The sequence below is a fragment of the Montipora foliosa genome, chromosome 11 (genome assembly GCF_036669935.1).
Source record: "Montipora foliosa isolate CH-2021 chromosome 11, ASM3666993v2, whole genome shotgun sequence".
Lineage (NCBI taxonomy): Eukaryota > Metazoa > Cnidaria > Anthozoa > Scleractinia > Acroporidae > Montipora > Montipora foliosa.
Genome location: NC_090879.1, coordinates 3,971,865 through 3,978,269, shown reverse-complemented (window position 1 = coordinate 3,978,269; position 6,405 = coordinate 3,971,865).

The following is a 6,405-nucleotide window of genomic DNA, read 5'->3' as shown; positions in this document are numbered from 1 at the left end:
AAGAAGCGACCTAAAGACATCGGCATCAAAGATCAAAAAAGCATTCACGAGAACGAATTAACTCCAGAGGTTCAAGGAGGACAGCTCCTGACCTTGGCCACAAACCAAAACACGCTGAAGAGGTCAGAAGAACGAGTGAAAGAATTTAAAAAACAAAATGAACCCAGGCCCGGGTCAAACATTTAAGAACAGAAGATCACTCGCTTCTACCGCCGATGAATATATTGGTCGAGCCTAGAATTAAATTGGCGCAAAAGCGAGACGCCATAAGGCCACATTCACATTACTGCTGAGAAAATCAACACCAAGAAACTAAAAACATTACTTTCGAGACCAACTATTCTCTTGGAAGAAAACGTATCACACAGCAGTATAGAGATTCAAATGTAAAGCCTCATAGGGCGAAAACCACTGCTAAATGAATACTACAGGAGCCGCCTAAAAGAGGCATCCATTCAAATATGTACTCAAGAGAGCAAAATTATGACAAAGGCAACAGAAACCAGACCACGTACAAGGGAGTCGTGTAGGTCTGTCAACTCTTTTTAACACTTGATGATTATTATGGACAGGCCCCTTTCCTTGTGCGTGACAGATCAAAATCACACAACTGGAACGGAAAAGGAGCGAGAGTTAAATCAAAATGCAACTTTTACGCTTAGGCAAGAAGAAATCTAAGCTTTCTTTCTGAGCAACAGTTTAAATACAAAAGCGTTAAAGAAAACATAGCACTCTTCTCCTTGAAAACAGCATACAGAAAGGAAAATACCGGTTTCAGCCTTCTAAAGAAACACAACATCAAGCTACGCTCATATGGATCGAAAACACATTAACTCCATTGGCTAGAATTCTATAGCCAATCAGAACTTAGCAAGTTCGATCCTTCCATCGAGTACAAATAGAGACAAACACACATGGTTTTTGCAGATAAAGCTCTTCACCTTAAATCAAGCTATCGGCAACTGATGAGATCCACATGATAGGATCGAAACCGCAGTCTTGCCTGACCAAATAATATGTCAGAGCGTTAGCCCTTCGCTCTGACGAAGGGCTAACGCTCGAAACGTCAGCTTTTAGAATCTCTGTACGGTGGCCAATTTACATTATCAACTCCGTTGATAAAACCAAATTTTTGTATACTACTTCCCCACCGACGCAGCACCACAGTTTCTTTAGAAACTACCCCTTCATTCAATATGTCAGAGAACTTCCATCTAGAGTCGGGTTATCTAAAAGGCCTCGACAAAGAAGCGACCTAAAGACGTCGGCATCAAAGATCAAAAGAGAATCCACGAGAACGAATTAACTCCAGAGGTTCAAGGAGGACAGCTCCTGACCATGGCCACAAACCAAAACACGCTGAAGAGGTCAGAAGAACGAGTGAAAGAATATAAAAAAAACAAAATGAACCCAGGCCCGGGTCAAACATTTAAGAACAGAAGATCACTCGCTTCTACCGCCCATGAATATATCGGTCGAGCCTAGAATTAAATTGGCGCAAAAGCGAGACGCCATAAGGCCACATTCACATTACTGCTGAGAAAATCAACACCAAGAAACTAAAAACATTACTTTCGAGACCAACTATTTTCTTGGAAGAAAACGTATCACACAGCAGTATAGAGATTCAAATGTAAAGCCTCATAGGGCGAAAACCACTGCTAAATGAATACTACAGGAGCCGCCTAAAAGAGGCATCCATTAAAATATGTACTCAAGCAGAGAGCAAAATTATGACAAAGGCAACAGAAACCAGACCACGTACAAGGGAGTCGTGTAGGCCTGTCAACTCTTTTTAACACTTGTCCACATATTTTTGTTTGAGGGAGGGGATTGTGACTCATTTTGCATATTCGTCCACACTTTTTTTTCAACTTATCATTTTTATTTAACCTTTTCTCCGAAATCTTACATTCCATTATTTACCTACACTAATTCAATCCTATCCTTCTAACTTTCTCTGAAATCTTACAATCCATTTTTCATATTCAAAAGAAAAAAAGATTAGTCTCGTTTTCCTTTCTTTACACTCGTAAACGCTTTTTTTGCTTCTTGCATGTGATAGGATAAAGAGGCCTTTGTTGTCGTGTTATCCTTGACAATTTTCTTTGCTTCAATCCTAAACCATGATTCTAGATTTTTTGCATTTACAGAATTTGTTGGGAATTGAGCAGACTTAAGAAATCCACATTTTTTTCCTTTTTCTTTTCTAACACCACAAGTGAAAATCAATTGACCTCTTAAGATCTCATTTGTAGATGTAGCCATGATCAAAAGAGCCAATTCACCGTGTTCTTTGCATCGAACTTTCGGTTCTGGATACTTGAATTCAGGCAAGCAGTTGTATTTTATGGCCATCAGATAGTTGGCCCATTGAGCGTCTCCATTTTGCCAACCTAGATTACATCCTCCTGAACTACACATCACATACTGCTTTCCTTTATCTTTGCTTTTACCTATGTTTAATTTACTATCACATATTGGGCACTTATGTTCTGTGGCACTTAAAGCCTTTATTGTCGCGGCAGCCCCTTCGTCTTCATAGTCATCATCATCATCATCAGCAGCAAGTGGTGGTGGAGGTGGTATCACAATACCGGCTGTCTTCATCTTTTTGGGTGCAGGTTTTGACTGTAAAAATGAGAAGATCGATTAATTCTTCTTTTCAAAATGAAAAACGTTTGTGATGCCTTTTTCGTTATACCTTGTTGGTTTTTTCGGGACTTTTTTCTTTTTTTCTTCCAGTTTTCTCTCCATCTCTTCTAGAGGGGATGGTTGATTTGCGTCATCACCATCTCCTCCTTCGTTCTCTGGTCCATCATCTATAAACTCGTTGTCAGATTGGGTCGGTTGATCGTCATTTTCTTCTTCGTCGGTATCTACTAGTTCTAATGGTCTGATTCGACCGGGTTTTGGAATTTGTTCCTCGTCGGCTTCTGTTAGGAGGAAACTAGCCATCTTTGAGAAAAGAGGACAAATGAAAAAAAAAATACAATAAAATACGGGTTTTTATAATGGACTTTACGTCATTCGACCAGTACCCATTTTTTTTAAAAAACAGGAAATGGATAATCATCTAATTCGTCCAAAGATCGTTTTTGTCCAGACCCCTGCATACCAAAAAAATCATCATCGCTGTCATCATCATCTTCTTGACCCTTATCCTTTTGTTTACTGAGTTTCTCGAATTCCTGAACGAATGGAGATTTACATGGAACCTTTTTCATTGATGTGGGGATAGGTGACTTTTCTTTTAATCCATATGTTTTTCCAGACCTTAATTTAGAAAGTACTTTTTTTACTCCTTCGTTTATAAAAACAAGATCATCCTCTTCTAAGAAATCTGTTCCTCCACTTGCTCCAATTGTTTTAGTTAATTCATTAATCTCTTCTAATGAAATTGGTTCTGAATGAGATGGAGTTGAATATCCTAAATGAAATGGAGTTGAATATCCTGAATCAGATGGAGTTGAGTGAGAAAATAAATTCTCTAAGTACAAGGTCGGACTTTCAGGAGGATTCGTGCCGATAGCTATGGAATTTCTATTGTGGTTAACCGTGCCGACCCCCACCGTGCGAAATTGAGGAATTGTCTGGGGATTAACATTCTTGTAACCGATAAGTCCCATATGTAAGAAATCGGTTTTATATTTTCTTTTTATCTTGTTCAAATATTTTAAGACATCCTGTAATGAGAGATTGTTCGGGAAGGGAGTGTTGTTTCTTAGAAAATTTCTTATCCACTTAGTCATCGTGACGTATTCCTTGAAAGCTGTCAAAATATGATCTTTATCCATTCCTTTCCATTTATCCAAGGCTTTTTCCAAAGGAAAATTCTCATCTTCAGAGTTTATAAATGATTTTTCGACAATCACTTCGTCGTCTGGTGATCTATATCTTGTTTCTATGTTGTCTTTTCCTTTTCCTCGTCCACTTTGAGCTAATCTTTGTAATTCATCTTCCCCAAATAAGAGAACTTCCTTTACATGTTGATCTTCATATAGAGGTCGCCTCAAGAAGTTCGTCGTTGTCATCTTTTTCTAAATGTTTTAATATTAATGCTTGAACAAGTTTTCTTATATTTTGTTTACTTCTCTTTATAGCTTGTCTTCTCACCTTTAAAGGTATCTTCTTTGTTTTTGATAAAGGTTCAATGACAGGATCTATTTTTTGTCCTTTTTTGTTTACTTTCTCTGTCCGAGTATTGTATATCAGATCTGATAAAGCCAAAATTTCCCCTTCTCTAGTAAGTTCTGTATCGGATATAACAAAATTTCTGATTGCGTCGTAATTCTCGTAAAATCTAAAACTATTGTCCATATCGCAATTTTAGTCTTAATTTTTCATTAGAAGGAAAATATAATTGTTTATCCTTTTTTCCTTTGTTAAGTACTTTGTTCGGATTACGGAAAATAATTTTTTCACTGTTGCTTGTCTGAGAAATGGCTAAAAACGTTTTTTTGTAATTTCTTATTCCTGATGATCTAGTTCTGTACTCTTCCATAGTCTTCACTTGAATAAGACCGACAACGGTGGACCGTCTTCTTTTAATATGTTCGTTCGGATAGAAACTGATGCACAATGGGTCATAGGGTGATTGTCGACTATCATATAACCTCCTTTTCTATCTGTCCACAGACGATATTTTCATAAATGAGTCCATGTGATTCTTTTTAGGTACATAATCACGAAAACGAAGACGTAAAGTTCTGCTCTCATTTCTAAATCCAAAAAAGATTAAAACAGAGAATTGACTACGCATAACGGTAGCATATTTTCCTGGTGGATAGAGTGATTGGAAGACAATTATAGAAGTTAGATTCAAATGATGCCTTTTTTTGTCCATAACTGTCGTACTTCTAAGTTATTTTCCAATTCACTTTGTAGATCATCTAACACTATTATACCAGGATTGTTATTTTGTCTGAATAATGATCTGACGTTAGTCGGTAAACCTTGATGCATGACGATTCCCATTTTTTCCATCTCATTGAAGGCAGGTTGCCATACAGAGCCATAACAGTACACAATTCGTGCTATTTTTTCTCCGTTTGGTGTTACAAAATAATCATTAGCTCTGGAAAGTAAAAGTTGTAAAAAATGGGTTTTTCCTGTTCCCGTTTTCCCATATATCCCGATGTTACTCGGATGAGTAAATTTTGGAGACGAGACGCGTTCACACAGTTCCATGGTTTTAATAAAAATACTTTCTTTTCTTAGTTAAATGAGTTTTTATTTCGTTACGAGGCTTACATATTTGTCTATCTTCTTTCAAACTATTTTTTATAACAGATAACATTTTTTGATCTGACACATCCTCTATTTTTGTGTCGTGTTCTATCTTATCTAAAGTTTTGGGAATATTAGAATAAATTTTTTCCCAAACTCTATAATCGTTAGAAAATTGATCTTTGTCATCGAAATTTCTCTTCAAAAATTGTAAACTAGGATTCTCCATACAACTCATTTTCTTCAAAAAATAAACACAATAGTCTCCACAAACGTCGGAATCTAGCTGTTGTAATACTATTTCATTTATAATCCATCTTTTAGCTAAAAATTGTCTCCAATTCTCATTACCATAAATTTCATCTCCATCATACGAATCAAAAGAAAAGTTTTTTCCTCCTTTACAAAAAACAGCAACCCAATGTTCTCCTTCTTCTCCATGTTTATCGGTATTCAACATAAAACAACAGAAATATGGTATAGGGGAAGGAATTCTATCGGCTGCAAAGACTCCTAAAAAATTATTTTTACTTATATCACCGTCTTTTGAACAATCTAAAGCAAGTTGAAATGTGTCATGCATTTTTTTTTTCTTTTTAAGTTCTCACTTTGTCTCTGACGTTACTAAATCTAATAGGTATTTTGGTAGGAAGTTCCTTGAAATGTTTTGGTGCCCAACCATTGTCTATTGGATTAACACAATTTAATTCTCCTCTTTCAAACCAACCGATAACAAGCTGTTGTCTCGCAGCCCCATTTGTTGCACTAAACCAAACCCTTGCTGTGAAGACACCACCAATTTTCTCACAGTATTGGCAATCCCCTTCTTTCTATTTGCTGTTAGATTGACATAAGCAAACCATTGACAGTAGTATAGGAGTTGGGGAGTAGTATAGGAGTAGTATAGGAGTTAGATTTTATAATGTCCGTATGCATAACTTGTCACACCATTATCGTGAATATACCGCTTGTCATCAAAGCAAGATAATGACACTTTATTAAGCTCATAGCTTCCAAGTTGATGTTTGTTGCTTCGGATTGTTTGTCATTTTTGATCTGTTACCAAACCCAACTCCATACTACTTTCCATTTAATGGCTACCAATTTTTGATCTCGTGTTTTTGATTTCGTATTTTTGATCTCATATTTTTGATCTTATATTTTGGAAATCTATAT